At 27.8% G+C, this 26,439-nt stretch overlaps 1 pseudogene; it reads left to right on the forward strand.

Annotated features, from left to right (window-relative positions):
- The first annotated feature begins 21,133 nt into the window (after positions 1-21,133).
- LOC130934892 (aspartate--tRNA ligase 2, cytoplasmic-like) lies at positions 21,134-26,439 on the forward strand (annotated as a pseudogene).

Below are 26,439 nucleotides of genomic sequence, written 5' to 3' on the forward strand. Positions count from 1 at the left end.
GGGGTGCTTTGTGGGGACTAATTCATTTATTTATTAGGCAAGAGATGAAAGACTTTGAGGCAATAATTATATGAATATAATAATCAAACTTAAATTTAATTTTGCATCTCAAATTTTGGCTCATGCGTTGACCAATAGAAAGTTCATGACTCACCCTAGCTCCCTTTAATTTTCAACATGGGGTAAAAAATTAAATTAAATTAAAGTGTGTGAAAATTTAGGTGCAGTCGATTTCACGTGAAGTTGATAGTTGAAAGTCGTAAGATGAAAATTTAGTCAAATCAGTCAAACCATCTAACGGCTCTCACCTATCAACTTCACGTGAAATCGACTACACCTGAGTTTCCACCTTAAAGTGTAGTAAATAATAAAAGTATATTGTAGATGAATTTAATTTGTACCATGCATGATGAGTGTGTATATGGTAGATGGCATACGTGGAATCACGTGGAAAGTGGGTAGCACAATTAAGAGAATATGATCTTCAGAATATTTCAGGCCTTTTATTATTATTATTATTAGCTTTTTTTTTTCTTCTTTAATTTCTTTCTTTTTCATGCACTTTCCTCTCATTGAGAATAATTTTACTTTGTCCATATTTTACTCATGGGGGGTGTTAGGCAGTTTAGTTAGAAGGCTGCGATCTGGCTTGTATTTATTTGTGTGACACATTGAGATGTTAAAAGAAGGTAGAGAATCAAATTTAATTATTGTGTAATAGATGAGTAGATATCTAAAATAACATTTTTGTGATGATGAATTTATAAGGAGTCTGTGAAAAAAATTATTGAGTAAGTTCTTGACTTCTTGAGGGATATTTTTAATACACTCATTGATCTTTAAGGAGAAAAAAATACCAACGTTGTTGTTAAAAAATTCCAATTTTGACATAATTATTCATCTCAAAAGCTTATTTGATTTTTTTTTTAATAGTTCACATGGAAAAAAAAAAACTAGTTTTAGCCTTTAGTAGCAAATTTTTGGTATAGCTATAGTATTATGATTATTATTTCTTTTAGTTATTTTTTGTGACAGTTATATATTTGTCATTGTTATTATATATTAATATCACACGTTAAAGAGTTTTATAATTATTAAAAAGTTCTTACCGACGATTATTATATAAAGTGATTACTTTTATGAAGACATCTTTATATAAAGATGATATTGTTGACCGTTAGATAGTTCAGTCAAATAGATTTAATCAAATATATTAAATTATCTGACAGTTCAAAATATTATATTGACATAAAAATACTTACATTAAAATAAATTATCACAAAAACTTTTTAATTATAAGTAATAAATGTATTAACAATTATTTTTATTGTAAAAAAAATAAATTGTCACTAAAAATGATTTTTATACCATGTGCGCATATATATATGTCATGAAATAATACAGGAGGAATGTTATAACTTTTAGAATATGTTATAAAAGAAAGTATATCCAATGCAACAATTTAGTTATAACTTATAATGGAGTTAAAAGAAACTTTGTCATAAAACGTTTTAGGTATATGGTTCTATGAATAAATTGTAAATCTCTTGTTGAGTCGAGAAGTAAAATAAACTATATCTATGTGATAACAAACATGGTTGGGTTCATGAATATATGGTCCAAATTGTTTGGTGTATTATTTGATATGTGTGTGTTCAGTGAAAATTGAGAGAAGGCCCAATTCACATGTTTGAAGGACAAGCTGGATAGAAATATCTCTTCTCTTGCAATAAAATACAATTTAAGTTTTGCTTAGAGATTAAGCTTGAGAATTAGAGATGATAATTTTCAAAGTTGTATTGTAAATGAAAGCTTAATAAAATTAAAGAGAGATAGATAATGCACAATTAGCCGGTACAAAACAATTAAGAGTATTTATAAATCAGATAAAATTAGATTTACCTTAATTTAAACTCCACTCAATAATTTTATCAGATTATTTATTTAGACCTCTATCTTATTATAAATATGATAATTAAAACTCTAATATTTTTAAGTCACACGAAAATCGAGTCTAAACTTTAGACATGTCAAAATATATAAGTCATCATCATTTACTATTATCATCTTTTTTGTTTCTACTATTCTACTTCTTTAATTCCAACCTTAACTATGATAATGGCTACTTAGTAACAGTGAGAGGACGACGAAATAGTGATAATGAAAAAGAGCCCTAAAAAAAAAAGTAAAAAACGATAACCTAAATCTGATAATAAAGAGAAGTATTGATAAGATCACAGTAATGATAGGTTTAAATAGAAGATAAGCAATTAATGAAAGATTATATAAAAGAAAAATAATTAATGAAATATTATAATATTGGCAAATTTGATTATAAAAGATTATTATTTTATCATTAAATTTGTTAACATCAAAATTTTTCATGATCAATTTTGATATTTCAAACTATAATTAAGGATAAAATTAGACAAAAAAAAATACTAACTATTAACTGTAAAAAAAATTAACAACAAAAATATTATTAAAATAATTTAAAATAGTAAAGATAAAATAAAATTAAATTAAAATTTAAAAATAATTTTAAAGAATTTCAACAATATGACAAAAATAAGCATAAAAAAGAGTGCGGCGAAATAACCTTTAAAAAATAAAACAATATATCAACCTAATGTATGGTCATAAAGATTAAGAATATTAGAATATTGCATCTAACTGTACTGGATAGTACACATGTACGGTCACATGGTTTTTTTAATAGCCGTAATACATCCTTTTTCCTTTTTTTTTGTTAATTATAATACACTTCATTCTCCTCCATTCTTAATTTACTTTTTTTCCTTTCAATATATTCCTGTTGCTAAGACAGAAAAGAAATTGAAATTAAGAGATAAATATTAAAAGATAAAAATAAAAAAATTAAATTAAATTAAATTAAATTTTTGTATTATATTTAATATAAAATATATTATATTAAGTTATATCTAAGTATTATGTTTAATTATTTAAAATAAATATAAAATTTGAAAAATAAATTTAAAATTTTAGTTTCTAATCTTAAAAGTTTTAATTTTTTTTTATTCATATGTTTGAAAATATTAAAAAATTAAAAATTTTTAGGCTAAAAATTAAAATTTTAATTCTAATCTCTAATTATTAAATATAATATTCATTTTAATTTTTAAAAACAAACACTACATAATGGATTATAGTACAGAATTAATATTAAATTTTTCTTTTGTATTATTGGGAGTCAAATATACATATATCACTTATCTCATCAGCAGATGTTTACAACATATATATTTATAATTTACTCACACGAAAAAGTAGAAACTTAAACTTAATTTATAACATGAAGCCAATTAAGTCAAAGTCACTGACAAGTTTTTTTTTAATATAACAATATATAAGAATAAGAGAGTAAGTAAAATCTGACAAGACAACGTTCTTATTAAGATTATAATTGTTGACCAAGAAATTGGCTGGCCACCGAAAGTTTATAGAAAAATAATTGATTAAAAGGTTTGCTTAATTAAAAATTATTAAAAAAATCTTTTGCTTAGCGAACAAGATAAAGGAATTTCTATAAATCTTAAAACTTGTCCACACGAGTGCAATACAATATTCGAATGCAGATGGATAACTCTTTTTCTATTGTATCTAATTAATTAATAAATTAAATTGTGGCCACTTAATTATATTAGCGCAGGCAGAACTGCTGTGAAAGCGCAGATGAAACTATCATTTATTTGAAAGAAGTGCAGATAAAATTGTTATAAAAAACGCAGACAGAATTGTCACAAGAAAATATAAACGAAATATAGATGAAACTGCTACGAGCTGAAAAAATATAGATGAAACTGCTATGAGAGAACGCAGACGTAACTGCTACGAGAAAAATATATACAAAACTGCTGAAAGAGAGCAAAAACTATATGATATCTTCATGAGAATCGAAAAATAGCCGATGACATTGGTGTTTGATCATTTGACTCAAAAAGACACAAGACGGAGAGAATAAGCTAGTCGGTAAGGTGAAAAAACATTAAAAGAGTGACAAAAGATAAAGAAAGATGGCATAAAAAAAAATACAAAAACTACGGTGATTTCACCGCAAAAAAAATAATCTATCATCTTCAAAAAGAATACCATGGCTCTGTACTATGTTAGAAACAAGAGACTAAATTGAAAAAAATATTTGTTTGTTATTGAATGTATTTAAGTTGTTTGGAATGATATAATATAAAAAGAGTATTTATAGATACTAAGAGAATCGTAATAATAAAAATATAATCTCCTATAATAAATATTCAGATATGCTAAATAATAATAATTGATCCTAATTGACCCTAATTATATTCTAAAATTATTATCACAAATTTAACTAATTTAATTTGATTCGATTAAAACATAGAAAACCCTAATTTAGAACCCTTGATGAATACACTAATTAAAGTGTTTATTCTGTTTGATTAGTTAAAATGAGATGTTTATTAAGCTATTTGTGAAATTGTCTTCGTTCATGCATATATATATATATATAATCAATTTATTCGATCGTATAAGTGGATAAGGTCATCCCTTAAAAAAGAATCATAGCATCTTCATCAAAAGTATTATTAAATTATATAATAACATATCTATCTTACATTTTACCGGAATTATCCATTATCATTTTTTTGTTTTTTAATAATTAACTCGTATATTAAGAGAAACAAAAATTACAGCAGCTAAAAAATAATACTCCACATACATCACGTCAATTTTTTTATTAATGATATTTTATTGTGAAATATAATTAAAAATATACTACTATTTTATATGGGATCCTTTGAGCTTTTGTTTATCCTTTCACCATTGAAGTTATCTCTTGTGGAATTTGACTACATAATCAATTATCAAGTTGTATTTTGATGATAAGTACTTGGGTATGACATGTATTAAATTGATTTAATTGATAATTTAGAACTGGGCTCAATTTATTTAATCCAACTCTCTTCCTTTATATATATTAGTTAACTTTAATTTCAAATAGGTTGTGATACATGATGGCTTGATTTAGGCAAATTTTTTATTTTTATTTTTCTTTTAAAATCATCTAACTTTAATTGTTATTGTTTTGTGACGGTTGTTCATTCTAACGGTTTACAAAAATCACCGCCAATCATTCTAACTTTAATATTGAACTAGTTTATAGATCTCTATTATTTATTTTGTGACGGTTAAAAACTGCCATTATTTAACTTTAAAATTGTCACTATAGCTGTGTTTGTTTTTGAAAATAGGATAGGACAAAATACTGAGAACATAACAGGATAAAATACTGATGGACAGAGATACAAAATTTTGTATTTTTGTATTCTATTTGGTGATAAACTAGAACAAATTATGAAAATTTAATTTTTTTTTATTCAAAAAATTTGATATGAAGAAAATATAATAATAAAAAAATATAATTATGAAAAATTAACAAAAATAATGAAAAAAAATGAAAAATAAGTTGTGTCCCCTTTTTAATATCCCTATGTCCTTCCTGTCAGAATAGACACAAAATACACTAATTCAATGTTTCTTGACACACTGTTTCTGTCCATGTCTCATCTGCCAAATATGATTTTATGTCTCTGTGTCCATGTTTTAGTGTCCTATCTCTGTAAACAAACGCAACCTATATATTATTATTTATACCGTAAATTTTATTAAAACAGTAAAAATAAATTTTTAATTTCTGATCTTACAATTTTTTATTAACCATTTATCATCCGAAAATTTTCGACTTGTAATTAGCATATTTTTAGTAACATTAAAAAATGGAACATTTTTTTTTTTGGGAGAGAATTGCACTAAGAGGATAATGCATGTATCTCCCCTCTCCTTACCTAAAAGACTTGAGATGACAATTGCAAGATAGTGCATAAATAAAGTTAAAAGGACAAAACAAGTTTGATAGATGTTGCCACGCACTCATGAAGCCAAGGGAGCAAAGTAACAATAATGAAAAAAAGTGAAATAATTAAAATATGAAAGCAATATCCACTGAGACGAAACATATAAAATGTTTTTCAATCTTTCAGCATATATATGAGGCTAATTTTTTTTGTATGGAAAAAATATTGGTGTTTTTGTTGAAAATGAGAGTATTTGATATAATCACAGATGAGTGAATTTTTTGGGTGGGAAACCAACACGTGAGGGGCGTGTTGCAACACGTGGGAGGCGTGATGGACACGTGGGGAGCGTGTTGGACACGTGGCAGCTTCTTAGCCAACACGTGGGGGGCGTGTTGCAACACGTGGGGGGCGTGTTGAATGATTTCTATATTACCGTAATACACTTCAAATATCAATATTCAACCAAAATACCATCTCTCTTTCCATATTAAAAATAATTTCTGTATATATCATATCTTTATCATTTCTTTCCTTGCTTCGTCTTTCTTGCCATCTCAGCCGTCAGAGTTGTTATGATGATTTTTTGTTGCATTTTATTGTCTTTGATGCTCTTAATATTCTAATATAGTTAGTTTGCTGTTTATAGGGAAACAAATTAAATGCATGCTTCATGATTCATTCAACTTTCATGTGTGTATGATTTAGGACAGTTAAAATGGACTAAATTCATGAGTTATTTTGTTTATCCATTTAAATTAGTGGATTTTGGTTCTAAAATTAAATCTGTTTAAATTTTGTGTTAAACGAGTTGAATCCGATTAACACGAAAAAATGATAGGTTAAACGGGTTAATTTACGGGCTAAATATGTAGTTCGTTTATTTTTTTAAAAGTATTTTTAGTCGATATTTCTCTCTATCCGACTCAAAAATCCGACCTATCAACTAAAAAAATATTATTTTTTAAAAATTTTTGACTTAAAAGTGATATTTTTTATCAAAATATTTTTTAAAAAATAAAATAAAATAATAAACGAACTGACCATAAACGATTCAAACTAAAAAATTATGGCCTGCAAATAAAGTAAGCTTAAAAATTAAAACGGTTTAACCCATCTAATCCACAAATTTAACAGTCTCTAAATTGGTCGAATTATCCCTTTTGACAGCCTTATGTGTATCTCCAATTTAGACCAAGCAATTTTCTTTTGGAAAATATTTTTTTTGTTTTTTTAATATTAGTGTTTGTTTTAAGTTCTATCATTAATTATCATCTCGTTACAGTTAATTACTATTGTTATTACAAATATAATTATTAACATACTTCCTCCTATTGATTTAAATTTTTGAGAGAAAAGTAATTTTATAACGTAGTATCACTATAACAGTATAACTTCTATGATCCAAGATTTAAAATTCAATGCTTATTAATTCTAAAAAAAATTAGCATAAGACAAGTTAAAAAAGACGAATGTTATGGTACGTATTATATTGTGCCTAACTTACTAAAAGAAATAAATAGATAATATTTAATAAATTTTAAATATTTTATTTTTATTTTAAAACATTTGGTCACACAAAAGTCTATTTAATTTTTAGGTTTGCGTAACCTTCTTGCACAAGTCTTTTATTTTTTTTAAGGTGAATTATATGGTATTATGAAATTACTAATCCCATAAATTTAAACTAATAGAAGAAGATAATAATAATTATACTTATACCTCTAGTTATATCTCTAATACGTACTTTTTTTTTCAAATAAATTTTTTTTGAATTTATTTAATTTTTGTACAGATCTTTTTTTTCTCTTTTATTTGTCATATGTTTTTTTTTTAAATTCACTAAAAATTGAACTCTAAATTTTTTGAACATAGAACTCTAATGATAATATATTATGAAATTATTTATTCTAAAAATTTAAATTAATAGAAAAAGATAACATTAATAATTATATCTTTAACTATTATAACTATTTTTAATTATGATTATGTTCCTGGAATCAGTATGTGAAAATAGTCACATATGTAAAAAATTTATACAAAAGTTAGATGCATGTGTATTTAGGGTATCCATCAATAATTTTTGTTTTATTTTTATCATTAGAGTTTTGTTTTAGAACCGCATGTTAAAGATAATTATGTGCAAGCATTTAATTTCTTCAGATTCTATAGGAACATGGATTTTTCATCAATACCCATTTTTCTTTTAGAAAGTATAAAATATGCTTGCATCACGACATGAGCACTATAGTACGTGATTTAATAAACTAAAGTTCTTCAATCATTAAAATATGTAATGTTTCTAGCATTATCACTTAATTAATTAGTCAATATTGAGATGGAATTAACTTTGACTTAGTTTGACACAGTAGAGAAAATACAAAAAGTAATGCTTAAATTTAAACCAAAGGATGATTAGGAATAATTAAGATTAGACATATACAACAGTAGTCTCTCGCTGGAAAGGGAATAGTACTAGATAACACAAAAAGTGAGTTAAGAATAATAGATAAAATTAAAAAGAAAAAAGAAATTAAAGCTTAAGATTGAAGGATATCCCTATTGATATGTTCACATTAATAATGATTATGTTGTATCATCAACTGTATTAATCATACTCCTCATTAACTGTGTATACAGTGCGGAGCTTGAAATATTTTTGGGAGGGTTAAATTTATTTTATAATAAATTCTTATTTATTCATCTCGTACATGACACATGTTATTAAATTTGTTTATATATGTGTGGTATTATGTCATTTTTTAATTGTTTAAGTACTTATATATATTTATATAATTTATTTACATTAAAAATATTATAAACTTGCTTATAGGTTAATATCAAGAATTCCAATTAGACCCTTTAAAAGGAGGCAAGCAGCATATATAACTTCAATTCTCACATTACTTAATTTCATAAAAAAAAAATACGTTGTGAATATAAAAAATAATTATTAAAATAGTTATTTTCATATTAATTTGATTGTTTGCCGCCTATGTTAAAAATAAAATAAAACTATGTCTAATAAAAAAAACAATTCAAGTAGGATTACATTTACTTTCAAACAATAGTATCAAAAATATTATTATTAAAGAATTTTTAATGTTAATTTTAATTTTATATCAAACATTATGATACACTTATTTATAAAAAAAACATACTTATTATCAAAAAGTTGATATTCAAACCTAAACTTGAATTTGTTCATAAATTCTAATTTTATGTTTTATTTTTTATCTATTTTCTAATTCTCCAATAAATATGATTAAAAATAACTAATAAGTTTATAATTAATATAACATAATATTAGAATTAATTGAAAATATATATATCTTTTGTTGTCTCTATAATTTGAGCGATCTCGTGAGATGAACTTAAGTTTAAAAAATAGACTCAATTATTAATTAATGAGTCGAGCATGAACCAAACTCAATTTTTATAATGCAAATTTAAACTTGATCTAACTCAACTCACTTCCAACCTTAGCCGTGTATAGCAACCACACACATAGCCATCAGAGCCGCAAGCTAGTTCAACATAAGAATTAGTTTAAGCATTTGTAGGATTACTTATACCTCAAGGAAACTTCTAATAAGAGATATATATATATCCGTTGTGTATTCAATGAATGAGGCAATGATTAATGAGAAGAGAAAGAGGTAGATATGCATGCTAGCTGATGAGAGACAAAAATATAAAAGCAATTATTACAATAATTATAAATAAACAAATAAAGCTAAGGCATGAATTATGAATATATTGTAGTTAAATGAAGACAAAGGTGGTGATGGCGAACATGAATGGATGAATGGTTGGTGAGGAAGAAAAGAAAAGATAGAAGAGATGGGAAGATGGAAAGAGCACAAATCCAAAATCCCACTGCTCAACAAACACATCACACTTCACAATCCTTATCTGCCTCCCATTTCCTAACTTACCTTCAAATCTCCATCATTATACTCATGCAAATTTCATTTTCTTTAATTTGATGCTCTATATATGATAGGAAGTTTTTAACTTTTATTTTTTCAATAATTTATTTAGCTTCTCTTTAAATTTTTTTTTTTAAATTTCAGTGTTTTTTAAACATTTCTTTTTTATTATTGAGACTTTAAGGTTACCAAGTGTAGTAGTTAAATTTAATTTTAGGTGATGAAATGTGTTAAAAATTAGAAAATTTTTGAACTGTTTAAGAATGGCCTATACAATATATAAAATGAATTTTTTTTAATTGCTCAATTTACTTGTTTAAAGATATTGTCCACTTTAACACTATAAGCTGTACAATTTTTTTTCTTTTTAACAAAAAGTCTTAGAAGACAATATTTTTTAATAAATTTTAGCTAATATTTAATTAATATTATTCTTCGACATTTTATGATTCAAAATAATAAAATCTATTAATTCTGTAACACTATTATTTTTTTTTATGAGAATTACTAGATGACTATCAAAATTTATTTTTAACTATCACATTTAACCTAATTTTTTTAATTTAGTAATTCAGCAACATACTTTAGTCTATATTTTTAAATATTAATAATTAATTAATAACAAAAATAATAAAATTTGATATTCTTCTATTATTATTTTTTTTGGGTTCAAAAATAAAAATAACATAACCCACATCAAAGTGCTTCTACTAGAGATATTTACCTTCTTATTGTCAACGCCTCCAATTAATTTTCTGTCGGTACATGAATCATAAAAGGAAATAAACAACTTTCATCACCTTATGAGACAATCATATTTACTTTTAAAATAAAGCATGAGCTGAAAATTAAAGGTTTCTTTTTTGGTTAAGATCATAGCTATCATTGACATGTGATATATTAAGCATTATTCTATAAGCGAAACCTCAAAGGTATTTAAATCCAATTTAATTCAATATCGTTTATATAATTAAATTCAAATTTTAAATTGATCAAAATTGAAACAATTGGATTGGATTGAGATAAATCTTATATCTGGCAAATCATATGAATTAAGTGAAACGGAATATATGAATCCATTAACCGATCAAAATTTCTGAACCCCATTACATGAAATTTAACGGGGTTTTTTTTTTTTTAACTGTCAAACATTCAAACTTATCTTTTTTATTTACAATATGCTTAATTATATAATTTATTTTAATCATACATTATTTTTAGTTAAATACTAGTCTGTGAATGTGATATAAATTTTTATTTAATTATTTATTGTTATCACTTATCAACTTATATTATATTTATCTTTTAATACGGATAACTTTAGTTGATATTTTTTAAAAACAAAAACCCAAATAAATCGATTAAATAAAAATCACAAAATTTTGAATTAAATTAAAAAATTAGTAAAAACTTAAGTACAGTCAATTTCACATAAAGTTGATAGTTGAGAGCCGTTAAATAATTTAACTGATTTGATTAAATTTTTATTTAACGATTTTCATTTATCAACTTTACGTAAAGTTGACTGTACTGAGTTTTCACCAAAATTATAATAACAAACTGCAATACAAAATTGTATATAAAAATATCTTCATAATCTCTTTCGTCTAATAATCTAATCTTTAATTTGACATTTTTTTTTGTTACCTCACTGTGCCTTTTATGTTATTACATTCAGTATAGTAACTTAATTTACTTGGACATCATAATAAGTTATCAAATATGATATGCAATAATCTATATACCAATTTTATATTGTTTATTATTTAATATCTAATTTTTGTCTAATTTATTTTTTATAATAAATTTTAAATATTTAAAAATTATTTAGTTTTATATTTATTAAATTAAATATTAAATTTCAACATTTTTTTTGTAAATTAGACATTACTTTTTAGATAGTGTAATAATTACCTAATCTATACTATACACAATATAATGTTTATTTGATTTGATATAATTGACAGAGACCAAGAGATTATAATTATTGAAGTAAGATAATCGAAAGTGAGACAGAAAGGTCTCGTCAGAGACATCATACCATCTATCCGATGAACACCATAAATTAAGTCTTTATCATCAAAATCAAATCCCACTTGGATCTTATTTATTTTATTTGGTCATGCTTCTAACTATTATTTAAAGTAAAGAATGGTATTTGTTTCTAACATTTTAAATCAAACTTAAAAATTATACTTTTATCTTATTTTATTTATTTAGTCAAAATTAATATATCTTTTGGATAAAATATATTTTTTATTATCTTTAAAATTTTTAAAATATTTTAAAAAAATAAAATATTATTTTTATCCTCAACATTTAAAATAAGTCTCATTTGTATCTCTAACGTTTAAATTATCTTATTTATATTTTTAACATTTATAAAAACGATTTAATATTTTTTTACTGTTAATTACATATCTTAAATTTTAGGATCTATAGTTGGATTAATTTTATCATGTTTCGATTTAATGAGTCGTTAAATTGTGCCAAGTGTCCATCTCTTATTTGTGGGCCAACTTAAAACCACCTATAGTCATCACTCACTTAGCCACCATGGTCGCCGCCATAGTTAATTAGTTATAATAATTTAGTAACGAAAGTAAAAAACAAAAAATTAGATAAACAAAAGATTGATAGTCACAAAAAAAAAATAATAAAAGATTGATAGATAAACAAAAAAATTATAAATGAAAATATACATTAAATTTTATAACTAATTTTTATTAATAATTAATAATATCAATATATATGTTATTATTTATCAGTTTTTTGAATTAATTTATCACTGTCTTTTAAAATTTATTATTAATATATTATGTTTTAAAATTTATTTATTTAGTAATTAGTAGTCACCACTTTGAGTACGGTGACATTTTTTTTTTTTGGCATAGTAAGAGAAAAACGCAAAAGCACCTCCAATATAATCGAAGAAACATTTTTACGATTAGCGCATTTTTCAAATTAAGGAAAGAAAACGTGTAGTCAATAAACTTCTTATAAAATAACTAGGACCGCCCATTTCTATTTTCCCCCATAAAAAGCTGAAAAAGAATAATAAAAAGAAACAAAAATTCCTCCCAGAGTGTGACTTGGCCCATGTAAAATAGAGTAATATTATAGACACAATAATTTAAAATATTTTATTTAATTAATATTTGTAATTTTATGTATATAATATTTAAAGTTATATATTTATTATATCTAATATTATGTATTTATTTTAAAAGTAATTAATAAATATAAAATAAAGTAATTTTAGACTAATTTTTATTATCTTTTAAATATTTTTGCCTGAAATATATGCGTGGGGTTATGATTGCATTACTTGACTTCATATCTTGTTATTGCTGCTCTACAAATTTTGCCTCATTATTGGACATCACAAAAGATCATCTATAATAATTGCCATATCTATTATCTTGATTGATAAAAAGCCAAACTCCTTATCTTCTTAACCACTTTAAAAACTCATAATTTTATATTTAATTATTGTCTAAGTAGCTTGTGATTTTGATGTATTCACAGTTAGGAACAACACAACATTGTACATTTTTATTTTACAATCATTATCGAAAGAATTATTTTCGACATACAAACTATTTTTTTATATAAAAAAGAGTAATAATGTTGTTGGAAGTGAAGTAATTAAGAGTGGTAAATGAGTGACTGAAAAGAGAAAAACGAAAAAATTTATAAGGGTATTAAATTTTGTGCAATTCTTGCATGACCACATTTAAATTAATAAAAGAAAAAACAATGAAATAGAAGAGTGATAAAAACTTGAAATCGTATAACTATCCTTAAAAAGAGGATTATACAAATAGTAAAATTTTGGCGTATCATTCTCTACATATTATGTAAATAATTGACACATTAAAATTTCACTATCTGCATAACCCTCTTCTCAAGAATAATTATAGGATTTCATGTTTTTATCACTCTTTTCTTTCAATGTTTTTCTTTCAACTTAAATGTGGTCATGCAAAGATTGCACGAAATTAAAGACTTTTATAGATTTTTTTGCTTCTCTCTCTTGAGTCACTTATTCACCACTCACAACTACTTTACTTCTAACAATAATAGTATAATATTTTTTTCTTAGCAGCACTTTTTTAAAAAAGTGTTGTTTAACGATAAAAAAATATTTTAAATTTAACAATACTTTTTAAAATATTATAATCACCATAATATAGTCATATTAGAATAATATATATCTAACTATATATACTCCATAAGACTTTTTCTTTTTTGCATGAGTTTTATAAGATATAAAATGGCAAATATTACACATAATTAAAGTGTTTACGTGAACATGGTATATTTAATAAAACAAGGGACATTAATTCTTTTGTTTCATCACTAAATCCGTAATTTTTTTTGGAACAATGTAAAAGTATTTTATATAATTATCTAATCATATTTATTTGGATAAAAAATATAATTATTTTGTTAATGTGCTATTATATAATTAAGGAAAAATATATGGAATCAAAAGGTTATCAAGCAAAAACTAAACAAAATCATATTAATTTATATTAATAATTAATTTTAAAATTTTTAAATTCAAATTTTAAAATTGATTAAGTAAACCTAATTAAAATCTATAAAAACCTTCCTCTTTTCTCTCACATTAACCTACCCACCTCCAACAATCACACAGAGACTTCTCTCTCTCACCGTCAGATTCTCTCCGCCTCTCTACCGCGACCCACTCATCTTCTATCACCAACATCTGATTCGTCCAGTTCACCACCGTCAACAAGAATCCATACTCAACACGTGGATTAGACAAATTTTGGGAACTTCTAGCTGAACTCGATGAGAGAAGAAATAAGGTTTATTCCAAGTCGTTCGATTTGCGTATTCCGACAATGATGATTTCGTCCCATCGTCATTATGATATTGATTTTGGTGTTCTTGACGGTGTTTAGTAGATCAGTGGTGACACTTTATACGTGTATTTTGTGGTATGTAATTCTAGTAATGAGTGATACCTCTTTTTCTTCTTCTTCAAGTTCAAAGCCAATAAGAAAAACTGTGAGGAATACAAATAAAAAGGAATATGTGAGAGGGTTGAGTGAAAAGAAGATGGTGGTGATGAATGAGGGTTAAAATTCTCCATCAAAGGAAAATGGTTCACCGAAACATAGCACGGTAACATCATCGTCAGGATGTTACTCTTTGCGTTTTAGAATATTTGGTGCCGTTTTGATGATTAAAGAGACGGCAAATTACATAACTACAGAAATTTTAAAAATATTCATTTAATATGAAAAAAAAAATCATAATACTTAACAAACGAAACATCCAATTATATTTTAGTAAAAATAATTAAATATCTATAAAATTAAAAAAATATAAAATTCTTAAAGAAATAGAGACATTCACATTTGCAATACAAAAAAAATTCGAAAAATATATAAAAAACATCCATTTAGTATGAAAAAGAAACATTCTGATACTTAGCAGAAGAAATATCCATATTTATTAACTCGTAGAGATTTTGAATTCAAAAAAAATATTTTAGCTGATGTTTTGCTAATACTCTTTTGGTTCTCTAGTATTGTTCTATAATTAAATACATGTATAAAATTATTTTAGATGTGCACCAATTTTTTCTCTTTTCAACATGTTTTTCAAGGACATTGTTATTTTTTCCAACGGGGCCGAGGCCCAATAGACATTTTTATGTATATAAAAACCATAATTATTGGACAATAGAAAATAACATATTTTGTGAAACTCATAAAAGTAGCCCAACATTTTGTTTTAACTACGTTACAAATTATTTTTTTGGTCATGACTACATTATTATTTTGACAAACGTTATAAATTAACCCAGCTAAGACTGGGATGAGGTTCCGACCAAAAAAAGAAGGGGAAACTCACGTTAAGGTTATAAGCATCATAAATGCTTCCTTCTCTTGAAATATAAACTAATAGTCTTGATCTCTTTTTTATAAAAATAATAATTATTTATCTTTTTTTATTTTATTTCTTTGTATTCTGCATCTTATATCTTTTGTCTTTTATTTCATTTATATTATTTTTATCGTTGTATCGAATTTTTTTATTTTTTTATATTTTTATTTGATTTCTAAAGTACGACCATAAAAGAATTTTTAAGAATGGTAAAAGATAAAAATATTGAGTTTAAATGTTCAATTGAGGATAAAAGCTAATTATAAGTACAAATACGAGTGACTTAATCCAAATGCCATCATCATACATCATGAAAAATTGGCGTACGCCATCATCATACCACAATAAATTTTTTGAAAAATTTCGTCAGTTGAAACAAAATTCAACATCAATAAAAAAGTACCATAAGGAATTGCTATATTTGATGTGCAAAATTAACGTTAACAAGGGTCCTAAAATTTTTACAGAAAATTTTTTCATTGGATTAAACAAAGAAATTGCAGATAAAATCAAACTTTATCTTTATGCAACAATGAAAGATTTAGTCTATTTGACAATTGAAGTGGATGTGCAACAACAATTTATAGCAACTTGGTGCTTTTTAGACTCCAATTCTACACAGGATTCTAAAAGAGCAAAGTTTGAGAATACGACAAAATTTACTATTGCAGATTTCAAAAAGAATATTATAGATCGACATCAGCAAACTTCTTCTGATCCTATCTTTAATTTTACTTCACAGCCAGAGATAGAAGAATTTGTTGAGTATGCTATAGATAGAGATGAGTATTTGGAGGAACCAAAAGTGCAACAGTTCTCAAAATGGTCCTTAGGATGTGAGCAATTTAAAAAATAAGAGAAAAAAATAATTTAAGAGAAGAAAAGACTGAGAAAAAGAGTGCGTGTTTCAATGAAAAGAATAAATATTTGAGTAAAAGAGAGAATTTTGAGAAAATGACAGAGAATTGTGAGAGAGAAGAGTCATTAAAAGAAAAAGAAACTGATAAGAATAAACACACTTGTTAGAGAAATCTTGAAAGTTATAGTTTAGACAATAATGCATTAGTATCTATGGCATTCAAAGAATTTTCAGTTTCTCATATCTCTAACTATGAATTGCCTAGTGTTTACATGTCGGATTTTAAAGGTTTTGCATATTTATTGGTGAATTTTGAAGGAATTAATGTGGATGGAAGAAGTGAAGGACAACCAATTTCATTCTATAGTGAGCGGCTACATGAAACATGTCTTAAGTATTTAAGACTGCGTTTGTTTATGAAAACAGGACAAGACAAGACACTAAGAATAAGACATAAAAGACAGAGACACAGAATTTAGTATTCTTGTATTCTATTTAGTAATAAAGTAGAACAATTTATGAAAATCTAATTTATTCTCTTTTTTGCATTAAAAATTTGAGATGAAAAATATAATAATAAAAAATATAATTACAAAAAATTAATAAGAATAATGAAAGAAAAAATAAAAAATAAGTTATATTTTTTGTTAGTATTTTGTATTTTTTTTGTCAGTGTCTCTGAATACAATGTCTCTGTTCATATCTCATTTATCAAACATGATTTTATGTTTTTGTGTGTGTCCGTTTTATCCTTGTAAACAAACGTAGTCTAACATACAATAAAGTGCAATATAGTTTAGGTGATCTTGAACAAAAAATATGCACAGTAAACCCAGTTGATAGATTATTTTTCAAAAGTGATTAAACAAAATTCGAGAATAAATTTTTTTATAAAGGAAGAGAATAAGACGTATTAAAAAAATAGTCTATATTTAGTTTTTGTTGTTTTTTTTTATCAAAGGTAAAGTCATTTTATTTCACTAGAAATAAATGTACATCAAATAAATAATAGTATTAAAAATGTTCCACCAAGAAACAAATTAGTTTACAAGAAGAAGAATAAATGTCTCAAGAGAGTGAGAGAACATCTTTAATCTTGAAGTTCATGGAAGATTCACTGAGCTTCTTCTGCAACTAGGAGGGGGGACTTCCTTTTTCCTTCAAAAATAAATGCATTCCTAGTCTTCCAATTCAACCAAGTTGTAATAGCTACCAAATTCCTCATCTTCTTCCCGTTAGCGTCACTGAACCATTTAAAAAATTTTAGCCACAACTGCCATCGGAGATCTGTGTGAGATGGAACAGGGAGGCCACATGCATGCCAAGTTTCAACTGCGTCAGGGCATGCTGAGAGACAATGAAAAACCGATTCTTCTTCATTGTGGCTTCTTGGACAAATCAGTATCATTGTTTGGATTCTTTGTCCCAATTTCTGTTTCACAGGTGAACCCTCATGCATCACTTTTCACATACAGTTTTTAATTTTCAGTTTGACATCCGAGGTTCTAAATGACTGTTCATAATTCTTTCTTTCTGCAGTGTTCTGGAAGAAAATTTGTTGGAGGGTGAAAAGATTGAAAGGCCACCCCATAACCGGAAGCTATTGTATATGTCCCAGATTTTTTTTCATTCAGGTAATTCTATCCTCCTCCTGGTGAATTGTTGAATTTAGAATAGCATTTACAATTGTTGGATTGAATGCCTCACGAATTAGATCTGGTTCTATGTTTTGTTTGGTAGCATCAAATCTGAGATCCATTCTAGTCTTCGACCTTCTGAGTTATTAGGATTAGGAGTAATTGTTTGAAAGTCTCTTAATCATAGGTCTTCCTGAATCCTAATTGTATTATCTCTGTCAATTGGCCATAGAATTCTAATTTGCCAATTTGATTTGTTATTAGGATTTGTTTGAAGATTTGATTTAATTCTGATTTATTTAGTAGTATATTATTTTTAGAAACTTTAAATTTAAATTAAATCTGATCTAATTCAATAAAGATCAAATTTGATTTAAATTAAACTATCTTTAGAGATTTAAATTTAAATTGGATATCTAAAAAGATTTGACTCAATTTTAGATTGATCTTTTAGGAACCTATTTAAAAACTTTTTGTTATTATTTTTGAATTAGTTTTTGGTGAATAATTTTTTTAAATTTTTTTTTGAAGAACTGGGTGTGAATATGAGAGGTAGACTAATTCGAGTTAATACTCAAAATAACCCCTGAAATTTGACCCCGGACTAAATTTAGCCATCAAGGTTTCAATTGACTCTAATTATACCCTAAAATTTTGATACGCACCTCAATTTGGCCCTTCTATCGCTTTTTGTCACCAGAGAGCTGACCTGGCAATTTTGGTTAACACCTGGCACTATCAAAACAACGTGGTTTAACTTTTGGCGTCCAAATTGTTTAAAAACGAAGTCGTGTGACATGAGAAAGGGGGTAAACCAAAACTCAAACGTTAATCACCTCAAAATGAAACCCCCCAATTGACCCTTCTTCTTCCTCCTCCTCCCTTCATATACGTACTCTTAGAGAAGAACCATGGGTGTCGTTGTAACTAAAATTTGAAGCTTTTCTTACTTGTTTCGCCCCCCATTGTGAAGACTAATTGCCTGGGAATCACCATCTTTTCAAAAACAGGTTAGTAACAAAATCGTTGCTCTCAACATACGATGCTCTATTTTTTACAAAATGTTGCATGAGGTTTGTTTTTCATTTTTTTCGCTCTATGTCATGAGATTTGTTTTTCATTTTTTTCTCTCTATTACCCTAATGGAGGAAAAGCAGACACACCCAAAATTGTTGCTATTACTTCTGGTGCATATTATAATCTTACTCTTGTAGGTTTTGTAACACTGTAACTCTTCACACCTACTCAATTTTCCTTTATTTATTATTATTTTTTAAGTTAATTAATTTTGATACATTAAGAGTAGTGTAAACTTGTTTGCAGCGTCATCTAATCAAATTTGTTGTCTTATATAACCAATTAAAGTGTATGTATTAAAGTTTGAAATTTTTGTTGTTAGATTAGGTTTTGGGTAAAACTTTCTGCTGATAGTGTATGCAGATTGCATCTTTTAACTTTTTGGATCATGTTTCAAAAATATTTTTTTTGGGAAGAAAGAAATAAATGAAAAGCTATAGTTTTATGTATTCGAACATAAGTAACAAAGGCGTTGAGTGACAACAGAGAAAGAGTGAAAGTGAGAAGATTTTTATTTTCACTACTTGGTACTTGTAGGTGAAACTTAAAGATGAAGGGTATATAGCCTTTTCAACCGTCTATGGCTTTCATTGCACCAAGCAAGAGTAAAACGGTTATAATATTTGACTGATTCAGTTGAATTGTTTTGTGAAGTCCTTCGTCTGCTTATACTAAAGACTTATTTGGTCATATGATATTTAAAGCTTTGTATGCATTCTAACATATTTCACTATTGCAAAATTCTTAACTTAATCAATATAAATAAATAAACGAAAGATTCACTACAATGTAGTATCTGGCTTTTTTAAGCATATGTTTAATTAATTTAACCAAAAGTGGAATAATTGAACCCTTTTTCTTTATAAGCTTATAGAAGGGAATAAGGAATATATGATAAATTGTTATGTCAGCTAAGACATTAGAATGATTTTTAATGATATATTGCCAGACTCTTACTGTATTATTGACTGCATTTTAAAACTACATGTAAAGCTATTTTTTGAGCAATAATAATTGCTAACATCAATTATATGAAATTAATATAAAAAAATATATTTGAGACTATATAACAAATTTTATGCATTTTCTTAATTGTATTATAAGTGTAATGGTGTGAATAAATATATCCAATTTTTATCTTTTTTATATCCTTTGGGTCTCTGAGTAAATATTGATAAGTGCTAACAAGGAAAAAAAAATTCAGTCTCTCTCAAAATGGATCAATTACTATACTCTGCTTTTGCAAGAGTGAATATCATGTGGATGTATTTGGAATTTTGTGCTTATACAGATATGTAGCACCATGAGTACTAGGTATCTGATGCAATCTTATGCATGTTCATCTTATTGGAATTTATTTTTTGCCGCAATAACTTTCTTCTGTGTGTTGACAGATGACGGATCCGTTTGGAGTTGGGGTTACAATATTTGTATCCTTAATATGCTGGGAGTCACTTAGTCGAATTCAGTTACAGATATTACTTACAAACCATCAAATAATAGGACGTAACCCACAACCGTACCAATGGAAAACTTTTTTACCTCTGTCACGGTATACGTTCTTAACTCAGCCACCATGCGAACGAGTTCTACTAGAGCTTCCTGAGCCTTGATTGCTGCTCCCCAACATCCTTCTCAACTCTTGGAGAGACTCTTGAGATTTAGAAAAATTGAGACCGCTAGGTTTTATTTAAAATTTTTAGCGGTTAAGTTGATGTCTTCAAATATTTTGCCACGTCATCTAACTGTCATATATCAGGTGTCAACCAAAATTGCCAAATCAGTTTTTCAGTAACGAAAAATGACGAAAGGGCCAAATTGAAACACCACAAAATTTCAGGTACAATTAGAGTCAATTAAAATTTTAAGAGGTCATTTTGAGTATTAATTGAGACTCATTCTCTTAATTGCTACATCACTATCAATGTCCAAAATGGAAGCCATGAAGCAGGAAAAGCTCCGCCACCGGCAGGACACTGCCCTTGCCTCCGCCGCATCGAAGCTCGCCGTCGACGAGGACGACCCCCTCGCTGGAAACTACGGCGACATCACAATGGAGTTCCTGCAGTCGAAGACCATGGACACGGGTTGTGAATCTGGAGAAGTCTCTAGAAGGGAAGCAAGTTCTGATCCGAGCTAGGGTTCAGGCGATCCGTCGCGTTGGGAAGAAGATGGCCTTGTTGGTTGTGAGAGAGAAGGGCTTCACCGTGCAGTGTTTGGTGCAAGAGCAGCGAGATTTGGTTAGCGTGCAGATGGTGAAGTACGCTGCGGCGCTGAGCCGCGAATCTGTTATCGATGTTGAAGGTCTTGTTTCGGTCCCTTCGGAACCAATCAAATGCGCCACACAGCAGGTTAGTTAGCGTCTGAGATTTGATTTTGGATAGAAATAAAGGGAAACAGTGGCAATGCATTTAGTAGGGTTTAACACTTGCTGGTAAAGATTGTACTAGTAAATGGTAGAACGGTCTCTAACGCTTCCTCTTATTCTCCTTTACTTGAACATTTTGTTGAGGATCAATGCTTGAGATTATAGCTTATGTGGTTTGTTCTGATAGGTGGAAGTTCAAGTGAGGAAGTTGTATTGTGTTCTGAAATTGAGAAGGCTCTTCAGGTAATTGATTGGAGGTGTCTGGTTCTTTGTTAACCTGTTTGACTCGTTCTTTGTTAGGGTGATTTGTTTCCAGGAACTGATCATCTATTTTTTTTTCTTTTATTTTGTGTATTATTAAATTCTCCTGAATGTCTAAAATCGCAGTTGCACATCAATTCTTTTCATCCATCGGTTAACTAGTTCTCTTAGGCTACGTTTGTTTTTAGAGACAGGACAGGACATGACACTGAAACGGAGACAATAGGACGGAGACACTAAAAATTATCTTTTGTGTATTGTGTTTGGATACCATGGACAAGACACTAATGTAATGTCTAGTATTACGTTTGGATACACATGGACAAGACTAAAATATTATATGAAATGACTAAAATAGCCCTGTGATTCTAAATTTTCTACATCAATACAAATTAATTTAATAAAAAATGAGAGTACGTAGGAGTACAGACGGAACTTGAAAAAAATATTTGAAGAGATAAAAAATTTTAATAAAAAAATATATTAGTATTTATATTAAAATAAAATTTATAAATATAATTATTTTATTTTAAAATTTATTATTAATATGTAGGAATACATATGGTTAAGATTAACAAAAAAAATAAATTTGAGTTTGATTAATAAAAAATTTTGTTTAAGTTAATAAGCCAAATTAATTTTAAATAAAAAATTAATTTTAAAAAAATCCATTTTTACATGAAAAAACAATTAGTTTTTGCATTTAAAGTATCTCTGAACAACGCAATAGAAAAAATAAGAAGGGTAATAATGGAAAAAAAAGAAAACAAAATTTATAAAATTGTCCGTGTCCACTCTTTCAAATTCCGTGTCCATCATTGTCCTTCGTAAAAGAGTGGACACAAAATTATAAAAAACCGTCCCGGAGACAATATGTCCACTGTCTATGTCTGTGCTTCCAAACACTTTTTAAACAAGTGTTGTCCATGTCTCCGTGTCCTGCCCCTGAAAACAAACGCTACCTTAATGAATGTAGGCTGGTGAACAACCTGTTCGTGTTAATCAGGATACACGTTTGAAGTCTAGAGTATTTGAGCTCAGAACCCCGGCTAATCAAGGAATTTTCCGTATTCAGTCACAAGTTGGAAACGTAAAGCATTTCATCTGAATTTTTTTCTGAAGAGTTCTACTTATTCACGTTCATTTTTTAATTACACGTTGTTAAGATCTTGGTTGCTTTAAATTTTAAATTTACTCGGTAAATGCATACTAAGACATTAAAGGAATAGATATTCCCCATGATGCCAAGTCGAAGGATCAAATTATTTTTCATTGCATTGTTGGGTAGGCATTCAGAAAATTCTTGTCATCTGAAGACTTTGTTGAAATCTACACTTCAAAGTTGATTGCTCTTTTGAACTATAAAGGGCACCTGTATGCCGTGCTGAATCACCACACCTCCACAAGCAAATGCCAATATATGCTGATGTTGGCCGTGTTTTTGAAATTGGTCCTGTGTTTAGGGTTGAAGATTCCCTCACACCCAGACATCTGTGTTGAGGTACATAATGTAATTTACTGATATTGAGTTTTGAACAGGTTATGGATATGGTTGATAGGTTGTTTGTCTCAATATTCGATAGCTTGAACTAGAATTGTAAGAAGGAGCTTGAAGCTGTGGCACTCCAGTACCCATTTGAACCTTAAAAGGTAAGCATCTTCTAATTGTGAACCACCAGTATTCTAATAAATTTTTTTCTCCATAAAAAAATAAGGGTAAATATTCTTAGTTATCCTATGTTGTATTTGTTATGTTATGAACCACCAGTTGAAAATTGTGAATGCAAATGAATGCAATGCGTAAAGGCTTCTATGATTTGATATATCCCCTTGATATGCAGTATCTTCGTCAGACTCTGCGGCTAACATATGAAGAAGGGGTTCAGATGCTCAAGGTAAGCTTAAAAATTTTCTTAGTATCTAATTCACAAATAATGCACAAAAATTTATATTTTATTGAATGGGTTGACTTTATTCTTAGTAAGACATGCGTAAAAAAAATGGAGGGATTATACAAGAACCGTGATAATAACAAAGTCCTGGTCCACTAGTTTATGCGGGCTACATGGATCATATGGTGCTATTGCACTGTGAAAAGTTATGTCGTTTTAGTTTCTAATTTCTAATCTCAACTAAAATGTCAAGGGCAACATGATTCATAATAGTCAACGGTTTATTAGAAAATGTCATGGAGTCCCTATTGTTAATTGAAAAATAACTGGGCTTGAGGAACATTTATACTTATTAGCAGTCTATATCATAATCTCGTGTGCTTGCAAGTTAAAATGGGTTTATAGTCTCAAAATGGATGAAATTATTGTCTTGATGCCTAATTAGGTTCCCGTTCTTTATTGATGCTGAGGCTTCCTCTCTATTTTTCCTCTTATAGATGTATCTCGGTTTTCTTTGCAACTGTTGAATCAAACCTCAACACTCAGAATTTTGTTTAACTTTGCTAATAAGAATTTTAGGAAATGGTTATGTCTTGCACGCACTAATAATTTTGCTTCACAGGATGCTGGAGTAGAGATTGAAACTTTTGGTGACTTGAATACTGAAGCTGAAAGGAAGTTGGGGGAGCTTGTTTTAGGGAGGTAATTCCTTCTCTTTCACACGCGCACACATAACAAAGAAGTGCAAATATTTTATTTACTTTTTATGACCTATTATTTTGGACTTCATTGGGTTGTCATTTTTGTGTATAGGTATGGCATGGAGTTCTATATCCTTTACCGGTACCCCTTGGCTGTAAGCCCATTTTACACAATGCCTTGCTATGATAATTCACCGTACTCCAACTCATTTAATGTTTTTATTAGAGGTAAGCAATAAGCGGTTTTGCCATACATTGTATTAATACAAGAAATGTTTTCATTAAACTTTTCATCTATATTGTTATCAACAGGAGAATACTTGTAAACTCCTAGAGCACATTTAATATGTGTTCTAAAAACATCAATAGCCACTTATTCTTGATATTTTATATAGTTTTTAAACATTATAAATGGAAATAAATGGATATGGTTGTTCTAGGACTGTGCAAGTATTTCTCATAGCCATCACTGCTTCTTCATAGATATAAGTATTTCCACAAAAGCTTGGAATTTGTCACTTGTTTTTATTCAAAGTTTTGTGTTGCTTGTCCCATAGGTGAGCAGATCGTTTCAGGAGCTCAGCATGTCCACGATGCAGAAATGTTGGAAAAACGCGCTAAGACTTGCGGCATTGATGTCAAGAAGATATCTACATATATTGATTCTTTCAGGTTTTCTTCACGGCTCAGTTCATCTTTGTTTAACTCTGGCAGCTACTATCATTTTAATAAAATTGTTATGTCTAAAAATCAGTATATCTAGACATAATTTGTGTCCTTATGGGTAACCCATTATCTTGACCCTTGAAATATTAGTTTGTTGACAAATTGGTCTTTTAAAAATGGATAATTATTTCATGGTACCTGAAATATTGTTTTCACTTGACAGAAATCATTATTTCTTGTTGACAAAATGGTTCCCTGATAATTATTTCATAGTACCTGAAAATCCACCCACATAATGAGAGCACTATTTTGTTAGATATTTCTAGGGCAAAAATGATGGTTTGATCCATGATTCAACAAAGTTTATATTGGCAATCGAAAGCCTAACACAATCCTTCTCTTTTCCGGACTTGGGACTGGTTATATAATGTTTGCAACAAGCTTGACATAGGCAGAGTTTGCTAGAATGATGAATTACTTTCAAAACAAAAATGAAGCATTATACATTCTGTCTATTATGGCATAGTTATCAATATTTGAATTGTCATTTTGTCAGCGAACTAATTTGAGAGTTGAGGGTTTATCATCCAAATACATTAAATTTTGGAATTTACAACTGTCTAACCAACCGTTAATATTTATTACTGGACAGAGGGAATGATTCATATTTTCAGCAAATTGAATTACCTTATATCAAAATCTAATTGCTTTGTTGATGGTTCAGATATGGTGTACCACCACACGGTGGCTTTGGAGTTGGTTTGGAGCGTTTAGTAATGCACTTCTGTGGCCTCGATAACATTCACAAGACAACACTTTTTCCGACTCCTGGGATTACACTATGATAGTTATACCGAAACAGTGACTTGGAAATTGCATTGTTACTAAATGTTCATATTGCAAGAATTTCTTTTCCTTTGAATTAGCAGTTTTGGAGCTGGTGTATATATACTTCTTTACAAAGCATATTAAGTTTGGTCGACTTAATTGAGTTGCATTGCTACTTTGCAATTAATTGCCCTCCTTTTTTTGTTGGATGCATTCTCAGAATGTTCAAATTTAACTTTACTCGGTAACCAGCAATTTAGTGACCTATTTATTTAATGAAAATTGGATTCGGATGCACTCTTACTCGGGATGTTCAAATACTCCCGTGATATTAATTTGTTTGTTTTGGTAAAAACATTGTGATGAGTTTAGAAGGATAGAATTGTGTTTGATTGCATAAGGTAGTGTTTCGCACTCTGCATTTTGTTCACTGCGTGTGTAGCG

The sequence above is a fragment of the Arachis stenosperma genome, chromosome 6, assembly GCF_014773155.1.
Source record: "Arachis stenosperma cultivar V10309 chromosome 6, arast.V10309.gnm1.PFL2, whole genome shotgun sequence".
NCBI classification, from domain to species: Eukaryota; Viridiplantae; Streptophyta; class Magnoliopsida; order Fabales; family Fabaceae; genus Arachis; species Arachis stenosperma.